Below are 23,147 nucleotides of genomic sequence, written 5' to 3'. Positions count from 1 at the left end.
CAAAGGAAAGAATAAAATTACCGAAAAAAAAATTCCCACGCGATTGCGGACAATTTGCTAATAAAAGGTTAAAATTTAAAAAAAATCACATTTTTAGTCGACTTTCCACGTTTTTAACGTTTGTTAAATACTTAAAAGAAAATGACGAGAGATCTTTTCTTCAACTCTGAAAGATTATTCTTAAGTGAAGAGGCATTTCAGCATTCTCGATCACGAAAGCCATCAAATCTTGTTTTCATTCAAATAATGTGAACTTTAGTAAATACAAATCATTACATGTGGAAGCCAATGCTCTTGACGTGACTTATTAGACTGCTGCTTGATTTGTATTTGTATTTTGTAATAATTACTACAAATAATATAATTTTTTGTATAATTTTTAATACTTTGAAAATTTTCGTTCTTTAAACATTTATTTTGCAAATAAAATCTCTTTTCCCACTTTCATTAATCAGCGTTTTTGTGAATTTGATATTCTGATTTGGAATATTGCAGCTTTAGCTTTTGCTGAATTTTTTCTCGACTTAGAAATGCTACTTTTTATTTTGAAGCATTTGCTTTTTCACAACGAGCCTAAATTGTTGACTAAATGTTAATCAAGAACTACAAATCAGTCTACAATTTCATCAAATCCAAATTCAAACTAAATAATATGTGGTTATGGACTCAATATTTAAGGAGAACAAATTTCATAAAATCAAGAAAATCTGAACTTCACAAAAATTGAAAACTTATTGATAGCATCTTGAAAATCTATTACAATCCAAAAATATAAAAACGTATGTCTGGGAAATGCATAATCTTATAAATATTATGATAATAAATTTATAAATATTCTGTATTTCATATAAATACAACTCGCATACTATATAAAAAGAAACGCCCCAAAATCAGACCCTAAAAAATCTTTTTACTCAGCAGGCTTCTGCTGCAGTTTTCAAAGTTCGTTCTAGGCTTTCGAATTTATGTATATTATCAACCTCCATATTCGGCAAGATGAGCACTATTTTTACCTTTTCGAGGCGCAGAGAAAATACTGTCATCGTCAAAAGAAATTCGAACTCGAGATTTTGACGAATCTCCACGTTTTAGATCTCTCTCAGTTCGAAAAACACATTTGTGGCATTATATCTATCTGTCTGTTCGTGACAAAGATAATTCAAAAACGCTCTGAACTAGTCGAATGAAATTCGGTGCACGACCTTTACACCAAATTTCTATCAAGTTTTGAGGAAAATCCTTCCTGAGAAAATCTGCCAGTCCGGCTGCTCGAATAAAAGTGAACTACAAAATGAGCGCAATCGGATCGATGCCATTCGGTGCACAGATCAATCATCTACAGTGTAGATTCCTGTCAAATTTTGAGCCAAATGGAACAAGGAATTGGATGCCTGTCGGTCTATACCTTCAAAAGCATGTAAACTCGATCATCCAAAAACGCAATGACTTCAATATATCAAATTTGATATAAGAGTTTGTGATTACAAACGTAGTTTTGTGCGAAATATTGGTTTAATCGATTGGGAAAAACGCATCTAAAACACAAATTCTATTTTCGGATACTATTAACCGCATGGCAGGAATTAATTGTCGAAAATCTTGCCAAAGATCACTCGATTGATTCGGTAAAAAATCTAAGTTCAAGTCAAAGGTTAATATTTCGTAACTACCTAACGCTAACGCTATGCAAGGCGTTGTATGGAAAGTTTAGTTCATTTTAAAGCAGCACTAGGGCTATTTAAAGCAACACTAAGGATCTCGTCATTTTGAACCTCGGTCAAATGACGAGGATGACTCCAGAGCTGGCACCCCCTCCGAACTTCCACACCACATCAGCAGAAGGACGTTTGGCCCCTGCGGATTTAACGTGCACCGACCCGTTCACACGACGGAGAAATCGGGTCTCGAATGTGTAACCCTCTGGTTCCGAAGCCGAGACCTTATCATCAGACTTCCGTGACCTGCGTTACATTTGAATACTCCTTTATTAGAGAGTAAGGGAGATCGTTTTGAGGAGACCTTTCACACTGGTTTTGTAAGTAAAATTGATTTTTTTTTTGTATGCCCAGAATATTTATTTTCTCTCATTTCAAATTTGCTCTCAAATCATTTTGCTAATAGTACATTCTCGAGATATGCAGCTCTCAGATCTTACATTTGCGATAAAAATATTACAAAAAAGTGAACTTTTGAGGCTCACCCACACATGGAAGAAGAATGCCTATTCATTAAGGCCCCGCGAGGAAATAAAACAAGGCATCATCTCCCCGAAAGCATCACCATTTTGTTGAAGCGCGGCGTTTAGAATGAAGATCACGTTCTGACATCCAATAAAAGCCGAAGCCAGAGACCATTTCAACTGATGGTAGTATTTACTTTTCCCTTGAGAGCCGCGGCGATCCCGTCGCATAAATCCAACAACTCTTGTTCTCGCAAGAAACCTATTAAGATAGCCCCCTCCCCTCTTCTAGCAGGGCGATACGAGAGTGAAAATAACTTTTTCGGCCTGACAAATGCCGGGAACATGAAGTGGCGCTTTCCTTTCCCAGAGATTTGCTCAGAGTTGCACATTCGGACGGCGGGAAGAGTTATTGGACTGATAAGAACAACTGTTTTTTGACGTCTTTGTTTAAAAGAAAGGGGTCCGGCACGTGTGGGCTTGAAAATCGGATACGGTTACGAAGATGGCTAGCTTTCTCCGGTTGTTTTGGAGGGACGTGATTTGCTCTGCAAGTTAAACAGATTTTGGGTGTTGTTGAAATTACATTATGAATAAGAATTACACCCCTTCAGTTCGAAATGGTTAAACATAAAATAATTTGAAAGTCAAAGAGTATACACAAAAGTTTCCTGATATGAATTTATATATATATATATATATATATATATATATATATATATATATATATATATATATATATATATATATATATATATATATATATATATATATATATATATATATATATATATATATATATATATATATTTACTTCTAAAAAATACAATAGTCGCTTTTTTTCAATTCTAAAAAAATTAATCGTCCTTTTTCCTCCCCAATTTCCAAAACAAGAGATAGAATCAAAATATATTTTTGTATGGATTATAGCTTTAATCTCTCTATATAAGTAGCTTTTAAATACCACATTTTACAATTTAAATAATTAATATTACAAATAACTTTTATGAGAATTGGTTTTAGTATGTTTAAAAAAAAATACTCAAAATTTAAATCCAAAAATATTTTAAAACAAAATTTAAAATATAATTTTTAAGGCATTCACAAAATAGTAATTATAATAATAAATAAATAAATGTAATAAAATAAAAATAGAAAACTTTTTTACCATAACCTAAATACTGTTTAATTACAGCAATGGTCAATTTTTTAATTACAAAACGAGATCATTTTTTAGAATTATAGAGCAATTTGCTATTATGTTGTTTTAGGATTGCTGTTAGAGTAATTTCTTAAAATTCGAAAGATGTTTTTAATTCGATCAAGTTCCAAAAAATGAACGCTGTAAATCAAATAAAAACACAAAATTAGATTGCCTTCAAAAGATGTTTTAAAAGAAATCCCCGAGGCCACCACAAAGTTACCACTTTCATAATTCAACCTAGAATGCGGGTTTCCATACAAACAAAATTTTGATTTCTACATATTATTAATATTCAACTACAAGGATTGGAAATTTAAGAATGGAAATCACACCATTACAATCGACACAAAGGGATTTGAAGCTCCTGTACAATCATAAACGGTCTGTGCAACATTATTCCAGTGACTGGCAATTATCGAATATATCAAGCATCATCCATTCTGCTGACAATTCGAATGGAATAAATCAAAGAAACTCTGCATTGATTCAGTATCAACTGTTTCTGATTTAACTTCAAATATTATGATTTCATACTAAAGATGGAACAATTTTTCTACAATTTTGATCATAATACTACATACCAAATTTCATCCATTTAAATCGTTATCATATTCAAATACATATAATATGCAGATCAAAACGACAGTCACAGTGGGTCCGAATTTACATAGAAATGTAGAATATTGGTCATAAAATCATATGTTAAATTCCGTTCATCTAGTTTTTGCGCTTTTTAGTGATCGTGTTCACTTGTACAAGAACGAACAGAGGGATGGGTTGCCTACAGAAGAATTGGCAAGCAATCCGTCCAAAATTTGGTAATTATAGAAGGACAAATTTTGATTGGAGACCACATACTAAATTTCATTTGTCCAGCTAATTGCGTTTTCAGATCATCACATTGACAAACTGATTAAATCCAAAAATCAAACCAGAGGAATAATCCAAATCCTTAGATTGGATTATTTGACGATGCAGCTCTTTCCTCTTTGCATAGTTCGTTCTTTCATATATAGGAGAGGGAAAAAGAGAAACGCAGAACAGCATCCGAGAAAGAAGTTTTCTAAGAGAAGAAAAATTGCCGAGTATCGCCGACAGGACGTGATCCTTTTACTAAAATGGCCGAGGGGGCAGAAAGAAGAAAGGAGCGGAGGACAACCAGGTATATTTGTTGTTCTGAAAGATCATCTTCTCATTCCTCTTCACAGTTTATGTGAAGTGGTAATGACCGACATGATTCTTTTTGATAGAAAGATGAAATTAAATCTAGGAACAACCTTTTTCGGCGCTTTAAAAAAATAAAAATCGCGAAGCAATAAAGCAAAAACAACCCTTCGCCAGTGAGTATCATTTAAACTGCAGCATGCTAATGACGTCTGGAATACAGTTCTATAAAACTCAGTTTAAACTAGTTGATGAAAAGAACATGAAAAATACTTTTTTTTTTCTGTATTATTACTGTCAGTACGTGATTTTTATTCTAAATGCTTCATAATGAATTCGGTAAAATTAGGAGAGTGGGGTAGAATTGCCTTGGCGTAAGGGAATCCCAACAGAAGTTCATTTGAATATGTAATGAAATGGAAGTGTTTTTACTTTTTCGTATGCAAAGAATATCTAGTATAGCAATAATCAACAATTTGGGCTCATCTTCCTGTTTGAAAATTTCCTGAGTCCAGGAAGTAAAAAAAATTAGAATTATATTTGTCAACCTAAGAAATATTCTACAATTTGAGAAATAATTTTTTCCCAAATTCGCTACCAAGTAGTTCTACTCAATTTTCATTCATTTAATCCATTAGCTTATATTCAAGATCCAGAAATATTCAAGTAGTGTACTGTCACTGCTAATACACAAGTGTACACAATTTCGAGTCTCTGGGAAAGAATCAATGACAGATTTTTGCACATATAAAATGAGTCTGGGGGATGACAAAGAATTTTAAAAACTATAGAAAGTAGCAAACAATCGAATTTAATTTTAATTATTTGGGATTTGTCGACTTGTGGGATTGATCACGGAATATTTGAACTCGAATTTCTTAAATGCATAACGATGTAGATCAGCATCATATACTTCAAACCTCATATCTCTTTATGTAGCAACCTTTGTATAGTGTTTTTTTAACTTTACCAAAACTATTTTATCATTTCCGAACGCAACTAGAATCTTTGAGAGTTTATTTCTTCATCTGTTTTACGTTTATTTCTTATCATTCTTCTTATAAATTTTTAGTGCGCTATCTGAATGCAATTTCATTTCGCCGGTTTTACGAATTACAATTATGCATATATAAAGTAATAAAAACAAATAGGAAAAACTGTTTTCGGATAGAAACAAGGTAAGAGTAAATAATAATATCTACATTTTTGCTCACACTGACAAATTTATGCAAGATAACTGTAGCCTTTTTTTTAATGTAAAAATACATGAATATGAAAATCTGTTCTACATAAGTTCAATAAACCTATAGGTTCATCTCATCCTTGGCCGTCTATAGATGAACGAAAAGTTGGTACTGGCCTATAGTACTTTCAAAAAGACTGAAGTGCACAGCGATCGTGTAACAAATGCAATGTTCCTTTATGTTTAAATGCTAAATATAATTGCTGCATGAATTTTCATGTTTTGTTGTAACGTAATGAGAGGTATTATTTATACTTGAAATAGTATATTATTGTACGCAGTAGATTTGCAAAGTTCAAGGAGGGTTTTTTAATAATGATATAGAAATACATCAAAATGATTTTTTTTGAAATTAAAAATAAAATATTATGTGTTTTTTTTTATGTATTTTTCCCATTCACTTCACTCATTTTCCGGTTGATTTCAAATTTTATTTATTAAAAATAAAAATTCCTTCATTGAAGGGTTCATCTCCGAACCCAGCAACATTGAATAATAATACAAAGCGAGTGCAGTTACATAAAGTATACTGATGGCAGAGAAAAATAAAGACTTCAAAGTATCTCATAAAATGTGAAGATTTTGGAATAGCAAGGAGAATGAGCGAAATAAAAAAAGGGGCGCGGAAAAGAGAAAGGTGAAAAATTTTATATAATAGAAGTTCGGCAAAATGGGTCCAGGAATAATTATTTTCCGCTTTGTAATGTTAACATCATTTGCTTATCAAATCTACCATGTTAAAAAAAAATGGAATTTTAATGATGACTCTAGAATTCCATTTTTAAAACCTGAACCAAATCAAATGGAACAGAAATTAAAAACCAAATCAATATCATTTGAAACAATGGAATAGACTAGAACATTTGCACATTTCAACACACACACACACACACACACACACACACACACACACACACACACACACACACACACACACACACACACACACACACACACACACACACACACACACACACACACACACACACACACACCTGGACATAAGTGCATTCTACGTCTGATGGATCAAATGTCGAGGTGGCCTGAAGCAATACTTCCTTGGTCACCTACTGCAAAGGCAACATGCGATACACTGTTGGAAATATTTTCTCGGGCTGGTTTTCCAAGTTTCTTAGCTAGTGAACATGGAATCCATTTTACATCTGTTCTGAGCCAAGAATTTGTTAAGAGAATTGGATCAAGTCCCAGGTTCTCTTGCCCTGGCCATCCAGCCAGTAATGGTCTCGTTGAGAGGTGGAATGCAGTGTTAAAAGATATGCTGCACCATGTCATTAGAGAAGATTCGGGAAATTGGGGCTTGCAATTATCATTTACATTGTTTGCTTATCGTGAGGTGCTGAATACCACTACTGGGGTGTCACCCTTCAAATTACTATACGGTAGAGATGCTCGAGGATCTACGGAAGTCTACCTACCTACTAAAGTTACCTAATCAGCGATAGACTATTTACAAGAAACGAAAATTAGGACGGAACAAGTTGCTGAGAAATGGAACAGTAAAGGGGCTGGGGTGAGCTCCCTGAAGAATGAGAGAGTTGGTCCCCGATTGCGTGGAGGCAACTAGGTGAAATGACCAATATATTTTAAATTGTGAAAGGGGTGCTGGCTTATGAAGCCTTCAAAATTATACCACCATAGTTACGCTGTGTCTGCTTCTGTGCGAACCAGTCTGTGTCTTCAATAAATGTTTATTGTGAAAACCGGAGCGTTTTTTAACTACATATTCCACAAACACAGAGCCACAAATGACAAAAAAAAAAAAAAAGAGGAAATTTTTATTGAATTAATTAGAATTTTTTCTGCATTATTAAAACATTTACCTAGAGTTATGTATGCACCTGACAACATGCAAAGAAAAGGAAGGAAGTTCCTTTCATTTCGCTTTTCATTAGTTTGTCTAAAGTGTTTCTGCTCTGTTTTACAAGTATATTTTATAAACAAAATTCCAACATTTTTTTAAACATGTTAATTTTTGTAAATTGGATATTATTTTTTAACTTTTTCATGCCACATGAATGATGCAAAAAGCATTCAAATTGTCCAGACCATTAAGGTATCCAACTATGTGGAAAAGATTATTTTTCCAGAAAATTTTGAAATTTTTTTTATTATCTGAAAATAAAGTGCGTAAATTCTAAAACAAACTTTATTTTTAATATATTTGAGATAAAACTGTAGATACAATAGTTTCAATAATACGCAACAAATAAAAATGAAATTGGAAACGTTATTTTTAACCGAAAATGAGCGATTTATATTATTTTCACCATAAAATTCTCCAAAATGATATTTGATATGTTTATATTATATCTCTACCTACTCAGCCATACTTTATTTATTTTTGGCATTTCAGTTAAAAAGGCGCGAAAACTGCATTTGTTTGCAGCGCATTTGGATAAACTAATTCACAAGTACAATATCTGAACGCAATTTCTGAAGAATGAATATTGCATTATGATTGATTCACGGAAAACATAATATTTTCCCTAAAATTTTATGAAATTTGGTATGTATGTATCCGAAACCTTTGAGGGTGTGATAGACCGCGGATGTTGTGGTAGCTTCATTTAGACATATTTTACAGACAATTTAAGTTCAAAACATAGACACATTTTGACAAAAAATCATTATCCGCAACTTCAAATGCTCATACAATTTTTATTAATTAAAATCATCTTTATCTTGGGGTATGTTACATTTTATGCAGTTTGAGCTATATACATAGGTAATATAAAAATTAAATATTTTCATTATTTTTTAACTTACTCTGTTTTTCCTTGCATTAAAAATTTTGTTGAATTTTCATTAGATAAGTAGTTTTTTTTTTCAATAGCTAAAGGCAATGAGTGTATTTTTTCTTCTAATAGTGAGTTAGTGACCTTTGAAAGTTTTAGCTATTCGGTACAGTGAAAAATGTTTATGTACCATTTTTTAAAAATTCGTCTCCGAACCTAGTCGGATACCTTAAACTTAAAAAGACTAAAGAAACAGTTCTTTTGGAATTCCAAAGCACTGAACTTGGGTAGTTAGTGCTTTCAAAGAAAGGGGCTCAAAAACGTGATTTGATTTCATTTTTAACTAATTATTCGAAATTTTTTTTCTTTATAATTTCTGTTCAGCATCCTAACAAAAAATTAATTTAAAGTACTTTAAACTTAAAAAAATTAACTTTTCAATGTTACCGATTTTATTTCGGTGAAATTTTTTCTGCAATATTAATCCTTTTTAAATTTTATAACCAATAAAGATATGGTGATTCACAAACAACAAGATTTAAGGATCCACGGTGAAAGGCATAAATTTCATATTTGGGTTTATACATTCTGTGCTGGAGTGAATTTCAGAATTAAAAATATTTTTATTTTGACTATGCCGAGAAAAAATCACTGTCCGATTTATGAAATTATTGGCCCATTAAAGGAACGAGTTTTCCTCGTATTTACGAACAGCGTAATGCTATTTGCCTCCTTCTTTCGGAATGAATATGTTACAAAGTTAATGACATTATTTTGGATAGAAATAAACTGAAAATATTCTACTTCATTTATATCAAAATTACTTCTTTGTCACAGCGCGTTAAAAAATGACCAAATGTGGCAATCTTCTTTATGTTTGCATGCACTTCAATTGAAGACATTTTCTGGTGAAAGAATAAGAACTGCTTCAAAATAGAACGTAATATTATTTGTTAAATATCGAAAGCGAGGAGGGGGAGAAAATTTCTTCAAGAACATAATCCAATTTCATTCAGTCGGAAACCTTTCCTAATTACAAAAGAAAGCAGAAGGCCTTCGAAATTCCAATCGGAATAATTCGAGACTACCCATTTGGTTCCCCCTTCCCTTTATTTTGCGTGTTCTTTTCCTTTGAGGTGAATCTTCATACACTTTGTTTATTTTTTCCGCATTGAGGGAAGTTTTCGAATTGTTTCTTATTTGATTTTCTAACTGCGGTTCACAGAGTTCGATCGGAGTCTTATTTACCTCTTGCAATCTCAAGTGACGTCACAATCTTACTTTAAATCAATGAAATGCTGTTTTTATTCAAATAAAATTTAAGCCCAGGAATTAATAAAAAGATTGTATTCGAAAGATCGAAGACCGGCAGTGAAGCATTGAGCTAGTTCAAGTTAGTTCCATTTCGAAACAAAAGGATATCTATTTAAAAATCAATCTTTTAATTTTGACAAATGAACCACGGGCAAATGACGAGGACGATACCTGAATCAGTACTACTTCTGTACACATCACCAGGTGGAACTTATAAGTTAATACAATACTATAAAATAAAGAGAGCCAGTTGGATAAAATTCGGTTGATAAATTTAATATTTATAGTGCAGATACTCATCAAATTTTGAGTTAACTTCTAAAAGGGGCTGAACATCTGTCTATCTGTCTATTCTTTCAAAAGCATGTAAACACAATTGCTCTTAAACGCAATCACTTAAATATATGAAATGTGGTATGTGATTTTGCAACTGCATTTGTAGTTCTGTGTTAAATTTTGGATTTCAGTCAGCAGGCAAAAAAGGCTTTCTAAAACACAAATTCACCTTTATTAGAGACTTCTATTGATTCATTTAAGCATTCGGCATATCTCAGTGAATCTCCCATCAGTTGTTTTCTCATTTTTTTTTTCACTCCAGCTGCAGAAGTTAGAGAAGGAAATGTGGGTGGGAATCCCTTACATATAAGGAGAAAATAGAATCTACCTCCAGCTGACTTCGTAGACATTTTTTTAGCCAAACATATTTGGGCAGGACGGCATCTCCATTAGCTGCCGTGATTCATCCAACTACTTCCAATGCTGCTATCTTATTGCGTATGGAGAACTCGAAATGGGGTGGAAGTGCGGGGAGGGGTACACATAAAATGAAAACGTGTTTATTTCTTCAAATGTTGCAGCCCGCGTAGCCACGGATCCTCTGATTTACGAGCTCCTTGTAAGAGGCGCCGAAGAAAGAAAAGGAGACAGACAGTTTCGTGGAGAGGGTGTTTGGAGAAGTTATCAATGGATGGAAAGAGCCGCATTTTCACAGAAGATACTTCGAATAGAGCAATATTTCAGTAGGAGTTTCAGCAGCTAAGAGAAGTTTTCAACTTAAAAGAGTTTGCATACTTTCTAGACTGACAAAAAATTGGGAACCCAAAGAAATTTGGATTCTAAACTGAGTTTTTTTTTCTGTATTCTAGAATATAGAGTCTCGGATTATTTTCTTCGGGTATTTTATAAATACATTTTGCCGTTATTGCATGCGGCTTTTCAATACTTTACAAGCTTATTATTTAACTTGATGACTTGTTTATTATTAAGTTTGCAAAGATGAAATTTTGATTCGATTTTCACCCATTTCCTGTGATATTGTGACATAAGATTCTTTATTATATATTAGAAAGAATGCATTTTAAAATTTTGAGCACTTCAATCCCTTCATTTCCGAATTTACTTCACTTCCCAATTGGATGACACATTCCTTTGGAACATTTAATATTATTTCCATCTCTAGAATAATATAAGGGTATTTGAGATGTTGAAGAGTTTTTTTATTGATTTTTATATTTTAAATTATTTAATACTTTCACTTTATTCCAGATTTAAAATTAAAAATTCAATAAATCGATGTACGAGTCAGATTCGTCATTGTATGTGAAGGGGTTAGTTGTCAATTCATTCCATTTTGATTCTACATGAAAGTCATCACCTAGTATGAAATAAAATTTAATCCAAGATTCTGTAATATTTATGATATTAAATTAAAAATGAAATGCTGAAAATAGAAAATCATTAAAATACACGTGACTTTTGCTTTCAAGCATATAAGTCAATGCAAGTTTTTATTGAATTTCTTAAAAAATATTAGACACTATAGCGAAAGAAAAAGCATTCATCTTTTCAGTCATGTTATAAATACCTTTTCAAGAAAAGAGCTTTGTTTGAATCAAGTTGTATTTATAGTGGTTATTTCAGATAAAACAAACTGATAGAAAAAAATTCGCCAAAATCTCGAGTTCGAAATTTTTGAAGATGACAATACTTTCGCCATACTTTGTGCACCAAAAAGTAAAAATATATCTCTGCTCAGCTGCGACGTCTGTAAAAGAAAATCCGCGAAGAATTCTGAAATTGTGCCTAGGGTGATATTTTAATGTTCCCCCTCAGATCAATGTGAACTCCGTCTCATCTTCTTTACTTTTTTCACTGTGTTACGTCAAAAGATGGTCACGAACAGGGATTTCTTCATTCGAAGAAAAGGGATAGGGCGATAGTTACACATATATCTTTTTAAACAAAAGAGGCCGATTAAAGCTGAAAAATATTTAACAGTAACAGGAACTGCGGTTTAGTTAGGCTGATTTTTTCCACAGTACACAAAATCCTTTTCGCTAATTATGCCGATAACTTGACGTTCTGAAAAAACAAACTTTAATCGGAAAATATTATATATTTCATACATATATGAAATAAATTAAATAAGATGGTTAATCTTTCTCTTACACAGACTATCAATAAAAGTTTGATTTTCATTAGTTGCCACCGATGTTTCATTCTACTTACGAAAAAATACAAGTGAATTATCATATTCGATAAAAATTACTGATTTGTAACAAATTTCGAATTTTATAACACATTTCCCTAACTTTCCCCTGATTTTTCGATGCTTTCAGGAATTCCCCGACGATTCCCGGTCGCTGTGAACAACTCTAATAGAGAATACGGGAGAACGTTTTAGTTAAACCAACAGACTAGAGTAAAATACTCGGCCCTAATTTTAAACAATGAGTGTTGTACGCCTCGCACAGGTTTACCGGCATCTACACATAATCAAAACGGAAGAGGAAGCAAGCTAAAATTTGCTCTGTGAAATATCACGTTCCTACTCAAATTATACCTATGTTCATATTTGTCCAGGAAATGTGCATCAACATTTAATTCGCCATTAAAGAGAGTGCTCCACTTCACTTAATTCGTAAATGAAGATTCAAAAGTCAGATATAAAACATACTCGATCGTTAGCTTGCTGTCTGGAGATATTTTTTGATTATTCTTAATAACTGCATCTTTAAAAAAAATCGAAGAAGAAATTTAAGAAGTTTCTGTCGCCGAAGCTAATCCCTTCAATAATTGGACTATTTTATTCCGAAAAAAAAAGGTAAAATAAAGTCCTTATTCGCTTTATTAATTTTTTGCAGTCATCCTTTTCATGCGCTGCTTTTAAGGGGATAACAATAAATTTTTTAAGTACCAGGAGAATTTTAAAGTAGATAATTGCCTTTTGGAGTTTTCCGTCGTTTATAATCTGATCACGTTGGAGCATTTTAATGAGATATTCGCGAAAATAAAGGACTTAAAGAAGGAAACACAAAAGAAAGAAATTAATAATTTCAGGAAAAATTTATAACGAGAAGTAAAAATACCTTTAAAGTTCTCTGGAATCCTCAAAAAGATGCTTATAGGATTAGAGCGAATTTTTACTCAAATAATTCTCGTTAAGAGTTTCTTTACATGAGCTCACGTGTTGAAACCGCCGGTGGATATATTTTGGGCCGCACTTCGCTTCTTCCCACAAATTAAAGTAAGCTCTTTGCGAACAAAATATCCAGCAAATGGCCATGAATTTTCATTCGTGTTGTGAAGTTTCTAAGCTTCAATGTTCTTCTCTGTGTCACCTGTTTTGGTTTGGCTTGGTTTGGTTTTATGGCGCAAAGGCCATGCCACACGTTTTGCTTTACCATACTAGCCATTTTTTAAGCGTTTAACCGTCTATTGTTCTCCATTAAGAGGATAAATGACATTTTGTTCCCGCATCATAATTTCCAGAATGTTTCTAGTAAGAGTTATCTTTGTATTTCACTTTTTTTTTTCAGCATTCATTTCTTTCTGTGACCAAACTCTTGAACGAAAAGTTCCACATTAAAAAATATTTTTGTGTGAACAAATTAAAAGGGATAAAGGATTTTATACAACTAGGTAAAAAATTCAGAGAAAAACCAGCTATTTTAATTGATTCTACTAAAGAGCATTTGGGCAAACACATATTTTAACTTTAATCCAAGAGATAGAGAAACGAGCAGCGATTAGAGCAGCGATTCTCAACCTGTGGGGCGCGAGCACACTAGAGGGGAGCGCGAGAGTATCCAAAACAAAATATTATTTTAAAAAATTGGTTAACTGACTGAAAGGAAAGCACATATACACATGGAAAACAAAATACATTTCGAAATATTTAATAACTTATTAAAGTAAAACAACTTACTAAATCAAAACTTACTTAATCAAAACTTACTAAATTAAAAACAAATTTAATAATTATTAGTGACTTTCTTGGACCTGAAACCTGTCTTACAGAGCAAAGTTTTTCGAAGGAAGGCTTAATATTAGAAATAGCCACTCTCAATTCTGTTTCTATATTTTGTCTTCAAAGACGCCACAGCAGAAAATCCAGTTTCACAAAGGTAGGATGTTGAAAATGGTAATAGAATGTGAAATGCCCTTATTTTTAGTGCAGAAAAATCATCCTTACTCCTGTCCAAAATTCAAATAGTGATTTATTACTAAATTGTCTTTTAGTTTCGCCACTTGTTGTGAAGTCTACGAATTTTTCTTCCTCATCAATTGAGAGTCCTTCGGGAATCTTATGAAATGGATCCCTAACCCACTCGTAACTTGCTATCAGTTTGTCGTCAGCAAGAAAATACTTTTTAAAATTCTTTGCCAGCATGGCTAAAAGATTTTTAATGGTTGCAAAAACAACTTTTACATGTTCTTCTTCAGTCTTGAAAATTTTAGTACAATCATCCATATTTGCAAACATTGTTAGGTTTTTTTTACTTTAAATTTCTGCTCCACAATTCGAATTTTCTACAAAAAGCATTAACTTTATCACTCGTATCCAACATATGTGTATTTGCTCCTTGGAGTTGAAGATTCAAGTTATTTAATTTCTCGAATATGTCGACAAAGTACCTCAATTTCATCACAAATAAACCATCGCGAAAATTCTCGGCCTCCGGTCTGTTTTCTTCTAGGAAAATGGCGATTTCTTCTCTTTATTCATAAACATGTTGCAAAAATTTCCCACGTGATGACCATCTTGCCTCGCAATAAAATAGTAACGCTGAATGTACTGAACCCATGTTTTTACAAAGTGCGGAAAAGATTCTCGATTTCAGGTGTCTCATTTTTATATAATTTACTACGGTTACAACCGTAGTTAACACAATATTCAGACAAGGACTCATTGCTTTCGAAGCCAAAGCTTCTCTGTGGATCATGCAATGTGTGCAGTGAGGCGATTTTTGTTTTACAAATGCTTGTATACCTTGGAATCTTCCGGACATTGAACAAGCATCATCTGTGCATATTCCGACGCAATTTTTCCATTCTATGTTTGCCTCGTTCATAAAATCCTTTAAAATAGCGAATAATGCGAGCGCTGTTGTTTTGAATTCTATTGGTTTGCAGAAAAGTAGTTCTTCTACTACTGACATATTATCACAAATTCGAACATAGACAATTAAATGAGCATCTTTATTACTATCTGTTACTTCGTCAAGCTGTACTGAAAACAATTTGTCACGCAACTTCGAGAAAAGCTGACACTGTACATCTTCAGATATATCGCCAACGAGCAACAGTATCATTTGAAAGAGGTATGGACTGCAATTGGTTTGAAAAATTATCTCCAAACATAGTTTCTACGATCTCAATTGCTGCTGACAAAATTAGCTCTTCACCAATGGTGTGAGGTGTTTTTACGTCTTGCTATTTTATATGAACTTTGTAAGATGCAATTAAAGCTTTTTTATTGAGAGACAAAGTTTCTTTAAAAATGATTTTTGCTTTTTATATGATTTTAATTTTAATTCGAAGAATTCTCTGGGTTTGTTGACGTACTCACTGGGAAACGTTTCCAAATGTCCTTTAAGTTTCATGCTGTCTGCGGCCAACATTTTTGAGCAAATGATATACAGGGACTTTTCTTCTTCATTTACTTCTGCACAGGTAAACCCAAAATGTAAGTATTCTTGAGAATATTTTCTTGATTTTATTTTCGGAACCACGCTCGTCTGTGTACTTGTTCATGCTTGACTATCGTCTAATGCTTGCTTACTTCCGCTTAAAAATTTATCCATGAGTCTGCAAAATTTACTGCCGTGAATATTTAATATGGTTAATTGCAATTAACACGAAAACATACATAACATGCATATTCACTATAGATTCGATAGCGATAAAAGGATCGACTCGAATGAGACTGGCTGGAATTGAAACTTGCGTTATCGAACATTTTCCTTCTTCCTATGAGAAAACATTTGCTCCGCGCATACTCGAGACGGCATAAGTCGTGTGGATTCCCTTCCACAAACATTGCTTTTTTTTCACTTTTGTTTAGTGATGCTTCTGTTTTATTTCTTTTATTATTCGAAAAAATGTATTCCCAGTTCCTAAATTTAGCTCACCCTGTCTAGGTTAACTTTCTTTAAAGAATTTTTTTTTTTACTTTCATATTCTTTCAACGTTATCTACCTGTTTGGCTTTCATTTCAAATATAATATTTAAATATTCCTCCCTTTCATTCGCTTCATCTGTTCACCGCCCGCTTGGCAAAATGCCAGATGTGGTTTCTCGCCAATGTTGTTTCGCTTTTACTCTTGTTTTGACAATTAGTTAAAAATAATTTAAAAACAGAATCCAAAATACTCAATACACATTATTGTTGTATACATTTTATAGTAAGCGTGGGGCGCGATGAAAATTATGATTGAAAACTGGTACGCAAATACTGATAGGTTGAGAAACACTGGCTTGGAGGGTTGGAATACAACGGATTAAAAGGTGACAGGATGAGGCTAATGGTGTCAAATCCTTCGACATCGTAGTGCTACAATTAAAAATTTAACTGATTTTGATTATAGCATTAACTTGAAGAATATTTTTAAATATTCTTCTAACTTAAAGAATATTGTAACACTTCACTTTCTAACTTTTCCAATAATTTACATATATAAAACATAATTTTCTATTGCTTTAACAATGAAGAAAACAGTTTGGGTTTTATTGAAACAATGAAATAATTGGCTAAAAATACATAAAGTAATTTCAAAAAAATATTAAAAATTCGAAGGAAAAACTTAATGAAAAATACGTCAAAATTTCGTGCAATTTTAAATTAATTACATTTTTTTAAAAAAAATGCTCCGATATTGCTCGTTTTTATCCACCAAAGTATATCCATTCCAGCAGCCAAAGCATATCCATACTAAATTTGGCAGTCCTAAACGCGCCAACAGCACGAGCGTGTTTCTTGCCGGCAAGCCTTTCTTTTGAAATTTGTGAGAGAAAAATTGAATTATGAGGGACCCATTTTATGACTATGAACACCAATTTCCACCGAAACGCAAGGATGCGGAATTTGGCTCTGAATGTTACACAAACGCACACATGCATCGTTCGCCCAGAAAGGGTTCAAGATTCAATTTGGGAAACCAGTTCTCCCATGCTCAAACTCGGCAGCATTCCCCCTCTATGTATTTATTAGCATTAAATTATATTTCTTCTTTTAAAAAAGTCAAACCTTCCCCCCCCCACGGGAAAAAAACAGTATTACGTCAGCACACTCCCCTTCCATGCGAGAATGATAGAACAACCTATATATTTACTCCGAGAAAAAGAACAACGAAGAAAAGCAACCGACTTTCTGTAGTAAATGGCGCACGAAATTGCGATGTTTTCAAAACACCGGACGATCCATAATTCAGGCCTCCCCCCGCCCTCGAGCTGTGCAGACGATAAACACCAACCAATTTATCTCGGTTCCATAAAGCCTCCTCTGCGCGTCGGCAGTTCTAATCTGGCAACGTCATACCTCCGATGCTTCATCCATCATGTTCTTAAAAGGGGTGTTGGGAATGAACTCAAGGGCATTTGTCCCCGCGTTCACAAAGAGAAGGGGGAGGACGCGCAAAAAGGATTATGGAGTGTCACCGTGAGCGCGGAAAAAAAATCATCTGATGTGGTAATGCCTTCGCAAGGAAACCTACAGCCCAAAGCGAATATATATATATTTGTTTTAAAAATATTTTTTACATGCTATTAAAAACGACTATTACTACGATGTTTCTATTTCCGGAATAGAAACATTGATATTATCAGAGTTCCAAGAAAATAAAGGAAGGAAAAAAGAAAGTAGGGATTGAGAACATTTCTTAACATAATTTTTGTGATCAGATCAAACGATTTTAAATTTTATGTCATTTTATATATTTCTAATTATTTTCTTGTGCGTAGAGTGCACTTTAAAGAAAATATATTCATCAAAACAAAAGAATTTTCTCTCTCTTTTGAACTGAAACTCGAGATGCGAAAGAATCATTTCAGATCTGAACGAATGCAACAAGAACATTTTTGGAACTATGCCTGCCTACCTGTGAACTCGATCGTTCATAGACGCAACAAACGACAAAAATGGAACATGGAATTAAACCAAAACTGCAGACCAAATCCATTTGATAAAGATGCGCGGATCTCCCCATTTGTGTCCACGTGAACACGTTTGCTACACACAAATAACTCAATGGATGAAAAATAATTAAACATTAGAATTATAATTTTATCATTTTCTTTTAATCTATGCTATGAAGCGCAGTAGGATTTACGATGGAATATTTGATTTCGCGGGTTTCAGATCGAAAATGTGATTGATAATTTTTGCCGAATCTTGTGTTGTAATAAAATATAAATCGCTGAAAATAAGATCTTTGCATGCTTTTTTTAATGTCATTTTTCTCTTTCTAAAAATGGAATTTGTAATCGCCTTTCTAAACGTGCAGATATTTGAAATTTTTTTTACTTTACTAAGGTGCGCTAGATTAAAATAAGATCTATTCATCATTCATTAAAATCATTTACTTAAATTTTTATCCTGCAGTAGCTAAAGCGATTTTAAGGAAGGGAGAATCTATTTCGAGATTTTATAGTTATTTTAGGCTCCGTTTTGAAGATACATCGTAGTTATTTTGGGACGAATTTGGAATCATTGTCAGATAACGTGGATGACACCCGAGCTTGCACTTCTTCGGTAAACTTTCTCACACAATAGAGAGAGGATATATACGACTCCCAAAGAGGCAATTGTGGCTTCACAATATTTATAATATTGAACAATAAATTAAGAATCCAAAACGAATTTCCATAAACTTCAAAAATACTTCTGTAACAAAAATAATTTTTACTTCATCGTTCAATAATAAAAATGGCCCTTTTAAAAGAATGTTTTTTTTTAATTATTAATTTCTTTCACTTTTTATTTTAAAGTCTTCCAGCTTGTGCGTTTCAGAATGGAAATTTCCATTCTTTCAATTATCAAATCCTCCTGCTGTAAGCAAAATACGTTGCCACGCAAAGATTTCAAACGTCTCATTAAAATTCACATTTTAAACTGTCTCTTCGAGGGATCTCGATTATTTCAAGAGCCGACTTCAAGGCGAAAGTGGAATCTTTACTGCATGAGGCGCGAGGAATGCAGAATAATGCAACTTAGTATTTGTTATAATATGATATATGTTAAAGCATTTTAAATTCAGTGCGTGTCTATTACAAAGGGCAAGAATGTTGTTTCCTGAGATCAAGCCATTTATGACAAGAAAACACTGTTACAAATCTGTAATGTTTCTTCCCAGTACGATTAGTTCAATCACTGGAAAGCTCTATTGGATGCTGATCGGGTGCCGAATCAGTGATCTTCAGGGCTTGGCGACAAAATGGATAATATTAAAATCGTCAAGAATTTTGGCGATAGAGCCAACAGAAGCCGATATATGCTTGACTGCTCGTTCCAGAATTTTCTCGGCGCTGCTCCGAAAACTATAAAAAGCCGGTAATCCAGGCCGAGGACAGTCTGGTATAGAGTCGTCGAGAGGTTTAGAGTCGCAGAGCGAGTCAACGGCGAATCAGTTGGATCAGTTCAGAGAAACGCACGTGTGGAGTGGAGCTCAATCGATTGCTGAATGAACTGAGCTGTGAGCCGAATCCTGGAGTTTAATATAGAAACAGCATCGAGTCGTGTGAGGAGCAGCCAATCGTGTAGTAGCGAGTCGGCAGTTGGATACAGCTAAAGCGAGAAGACAGTGGAGAATGGCAGGTGACCGTAGTTACATAGATTCCGTCCTCTTGAAGAATTCTGTCTGGCCGCTTTGTGTGCTGTGATTATTGTTAGCTACCGATTACTACTTGTCGGCTGCTGTTTGTTGTAAGTAAGCTGCTATGTATTGCGTGTGAATGTCTCGACTATGTTTCTCGTCTGTGTATTCGTGTATAATAATCATTTGCTGTCGACACCTGTTGATTGCGTTACACCATACACCCACCACAAGCGAAACCGTTGACTTTACAGAGTGAGTGGAGGAAGTTCCGTAACGATATGAAAGATGATTTATTCAAATTATCATATAATATTCAAAATGAACCCGTCAAAATTTAGTATTGCTGGAAGGAGGATAACTAAAAAAAAAATTATTCAAAAATATTTTGATTATTTTAAAACAATTTAGGTTAAGAACTCACTTGCTTAACTTTTGAAATAGGATTTTCAATTTTTCAAAGGTTAAGTTTTCAAAAATTTATTTGTTCGTATATTTTCAATATCAATATATTATTTAATATTTTCAAAACTCATTTAGTAACTAATCTACTAATATAATAATATATTGAGTCCTACAGTTGAATCGATTGGTTTGGTTTGTTTGCATTTTTCTGGCACATCTTTGGCTAAACTGTGCCATTCATGTGATAAAGAAGAGGTTAAATTTTCTTTAAAATTTAAATATATGAATGGTTATACGAAAACAATAAAATAGTTAAAATATACTGGAAACAGTAGCAAATGGATATGTATTTAAAATTTAAAAAAAATTTAAAAGGTTTAAACACTTGAAAAGTTTAAATGCACGGTAAAAATTTAATAGCATATAAAAATTTAAAAATGTTTGGATGGTGGTTCTCTCCCAATAAATCAGTGAGAGTTAACGGTGATGAGTGAAAAAACTGGTTACGATGAACATTAAAAGTAGGGCATTCGATTAAAATGTGATGAACTGTAAAATCTGTGCGACATGTAGAGCACATAGGTGCTCTGTCACCGAATAGAAGGTGCTTGTGGGTGAACCGAGTATGCCCTATACGAAGATGTGTTAAAATAACATCATTCCTACGCACAGGTAAGACTGGCCACAAGCTTATAAAATTGAATCGATAGACAAATAGTCAAATTTTGGAAGCATTGAAATAGTGTAATGTCATCAATTGTGAAAGTTCGCAAAATTAGTTATTCTTAATCGATTTTCTTAGTTCCTTTTTATCCAATGTAGAAAATACTAGTTCAATGTGTATTCTATATAATATGTTGATTCTAGGCAATTGCCAGCGATTGGACAAATATTTTTTTAAAAAAAATGTAAAATCAAACAACGATGAAATATAATCTTATTCGAAAAGTCAATAATACATTAATTTACATTATACTTTGGTGGGTAACAGCTCGGGTGTCATCCTCGTCATCTGACCTATGTTCAAAATTATGAGGTCCGTTCCAAAATATCCCTAGTGTTGCTTTAAAACGGGAAGTTAATCGAACTAAACTAAACTTCTCCCTCTTCTCTCTCTTTCGGAGGCATGCGAGTCAGAAGTTATCCACCTCAGATGGAGCACATCAGGAGGCGAACTATCGTTTCAAAAATTCTAATCTGAAAAATGCCAAATTAAATAAAATTGTCCGAAGGAAAATGTTGCAAAGGAGCGCTTGTGACGTTTAAAAGAATAACCGGTGAAAGATTTACCCAACTGACTTGAATAAAATGCTTCGCACGAGCAGCACTTTCCGCAACCGGCCACTGGAACTTCAGACAGCCGGGAGGGGAGGGGGAAAAAGATCAAATAATAAAAAAAAAATCTCTCCTTCTGAATTGCTGATGGAGGAAAAAAGAATTTTTCTTTGTTTAAGAACGAGCCAAAGTAAATAAAACGATGAGAAAAGTGCTGCCGAAAGAAGTCTACCGTCTCGTGGCGAAGATTTTTTTTCTAATGTTATTTATTTCCTCCCCCCTCAGGGGTTGAAATACCTCGAGAGTTGTTTAATTCATGGTCCGTCCCCAAGCACAAACATCAAGATATTTTTTTTTTCTTTCTGGTTTCCAAGCAGGTGGTTGCAGCCACAAAGGAAGAGACAGAGGGGCGAGTTGAGGTGTGTTGGAAGAAGTTCAAGGGATGGTTGAGTTTATTTATTTATCCTGTTCCATCCTCTTGACCGCCGCAGTGAATCAGACATCTGCCCACTAAAACTCTTATTTTCACAGTTTAAGATTTTTTTAGAGGCGAATTTTGGGGGTCAGAAAAGAATTAATAAAAGTGGTTTTTTAAAAACATATATTTTTCAGTACCCAAAGAAGTCTTTTTTAAATTAATTTATACTATTTCCCTTTTGATTTATAATTCATAATTACAATGGTGGATTTAGATATTTTCCGGCTCTCACCAATAAGCATTATAAGGTGCCCTCCCCCCCTTTTTTTTAATAAAATGGCCGATTTTGTTTCTGAATTTGTATTTTTTTTTTTTTTTTAATGATTTCAAGGTGCCCGTTTTCTAGGACTGCATACAATATTTTTGAAACGAATGTTCGGTTCTAAACATATTCCATATTTTTTATAAGTATAAAAGCGTAATAAAACATATAGACAAATGACACTTGCATCGGGCAAATTATACTTGATTAAATGCAAATATTTTTCTAACGTTTTAACAATAATTAAATTTGCATTTTTAGAAAGCTTTTTTTTATTTAGGAACAAGAAAAATAAAGATTTTTTAATTCATCTTCATACGACCCCCTTACAGTGCTCCGGTCTTAGGCAGTTGCCTAACATGCCACCACTGCCTAATCACAAGTGTTATAAAATGTCGAATTCATTTTTTTTTTCAAATTCACAAATCACGTCGCAGCATTAATATTAAAATCTAATTTAATCAAATAAATTGCAGATCATTCTAAAAGTTTTTAAAATATTAAAATAGTGTACAATCCTCAACTGCATAGCAATCAGGTAGTGTATAATAATCATCAAGAATATACAAATCTTCCAACCACCAGAAAATGAGGAGACGAGAGACATTTTTTTATGCAATTGTTGCTTTCCCTTCGAATTTTATGCATATTGACGTCACAATATGGCTTACTTCGTAGTGTCATAAAGAAAAGCGAGCAAGTTTGCGTCCCCAGTTTAATAAAGATTTACATTTTGATCACAAGCACAAATGTCATAATTCTTTCATCTAAGCCGC

At 33.3% G+C, this 23,147-nt stretch overlaps 1 protein-coding gene across 7 annotated transcripts in view; it reads right to left on the bottom strand.

Annotated features, from left to right (window-relative positions):
- LOC129960609 (neural-cadherin-like) overlaps positions 1–23,147 on the bottom strand; it is a 726,863-nt gene that overhangs the window by 178,432 nt on the left and 525,284 nt on the right. The gene's annotated exons all lie outside the window — the stretch shown is intronic.

The sequence above is a fragment of the Argiope bruennichi genome, chromosome 2, assembly GCF_947563725.1.
Source record: "Argiope bruennichi chromosome 2, qqArgBrue1.1, whole genome shotgun sequence".
NCBI classification, from domain to species: domain Eukaryota; kingdom Metazoa; phylum Arthropoda; class Arachnida; order Araneae; family Araneidae; genus Argiope; species Argiope bruennichi.
The sequence above is the reverse complement of the archived record's forward strand: the minus strand, read 5'-3'. Positions and strand labels throughout refer to the sequence as shown.